Source organism: Arachis duranensis, chromosome 7 (genome assembly GCF_000817695.3).
Source record: "Arachis duranensis cultivar V14167 chromosome 7, aradu.V14167.gnm2.J7QH, whole genome shotgun sequence".
Taxonomy (NCBI): Eukaryota; Viridiplantae; Streptophyta; class Magnoliopsida; order Fabales; family Fabaceae; genus Arachis; species Arachis duranensis.
The window spans coordinates 76,194,424-76,195,935 of NC_029778.3; the positions used below are offsets into that span (position 1 = coordinate 76,194,424).

At 24.7% G+C, this 1,512-nt stretch overlaps 1 pseudogene; it reads right to left on the minus strand.

The window, feature by feature from the left end:
- The window catches only part of LOC107459648 (pathogen-related protein-like), a 7,785-nt pseudogene that overhangs the window by 5,061 nt on the left and 1,212 nt on the right, over positions 1-1,512 (minus strand).

Consider the following 1,512-nt stretch of genomic DNA (forward strand, 5'->3'; position numbering starts at 1 on the left):
ATTTAATAATCGGATTATAAATTGTTAATTATAATTTATTAAAACTTGATTGTTTTTAAAATATTAGTGACGATATATATTTTAAATTTTTTGATATTTTATATCTTTTTATTTATGTGAGACCAGTTCTGTTGGTTCAATCAATAACTCATCGGTTGTACTAATGAACTAATGAGTTAATAGCGTGACTAATTCAATCACCAATTTTATTTTGATAACTATAAATACAAATTTAATTTCATTATTTTTTAGGTAGCTTTATCATTATATAAAATTTTGGTGGATAAAAATAATAATTTACTCTAATCATAATATATAAATTTTCACACATAATTTCATAATATTTATGCAATATATGAAATGCATCGTTTTTTATTTTGGTTCTATATTGTATATCTTGTAATATCTTTATTTATTTTATTGAGAGTTAATAATAGACGATGATCTAGAATATAACAATTCTAATTAAATTATTTCTTATAAAAAATAATATATCTACATATTAATATTAATCCACCCAGATATGATAAACTGAAGAATAATTAAATCGGAAATTGTATGAGGAGGAAGAAACAAACCTTCATAACACCAATGCCAAAGAACTCAACCATTTCTCCAGTAGGGGCATGTCCTCTGAAGGGACCTTCAAAGAAGCCCCAATGCCTGAACTTGTAGGTTACAAGAGGAGGTCCTGAATACACCTTTATCACTTCCCATGCAAAGCCACGTGGCATGGCCGTACGGAAGGCTTCATGTGAAGACTCATATGTCTCTTCTGATGCTTTGTAGAACTGAAACTGCTCTGGAAGTGTGTTCTTCAAAAGGGCATTGTAGCTTCCAAGCCTCAGAGTTTCTTCTCCATTCAACCCTTTTCTTCCTTTTTCCCTCATCACAACATCAAAACCTTTGTTAACAACTTACCATCATTCACTCTGTGTTTCTATTTAGGTAAAAAAAATGTCTCCTCTATAAAAAAAATAATATTATTTACACACCTAGATATAGATATAGATGTCTAATTTAGTAATTATATATGCTATGTGCTGCCTATTTATAATGACAAGTAATAGATTTTGTATTAAATATTAATTAATAACTTCATTGATCATTTATTCTTTTCATTGAACTTATAAATGAAAATGTCAAATAAGTAAATGTATTTTCAATTAATTAAAATTCATAAAATATTATTTAATTTTAATAAGTAAATTATACATTTTTATAACCAAAATATTTCTTGTTTTATCTAACATAACAAGGAAAGAACATTTGTATTTCGTCATTAAATATTTTTAAAATTAATATAATAATCTAAAGACAAAAAACATTATACTTTTTCTGATAGTCGTATATTTTTTTCTCTGCATAGTCATATGATATCTTCATGGGTTAACTATTAATTTAGTATTTAAAAAATTTAATTGTTAACAAAAAATTTTTTGAAAAATAGTATCAACCAAACAATCTTTAAATGATTTAAAAATATCACAAAAATAATTAATAATTATTATA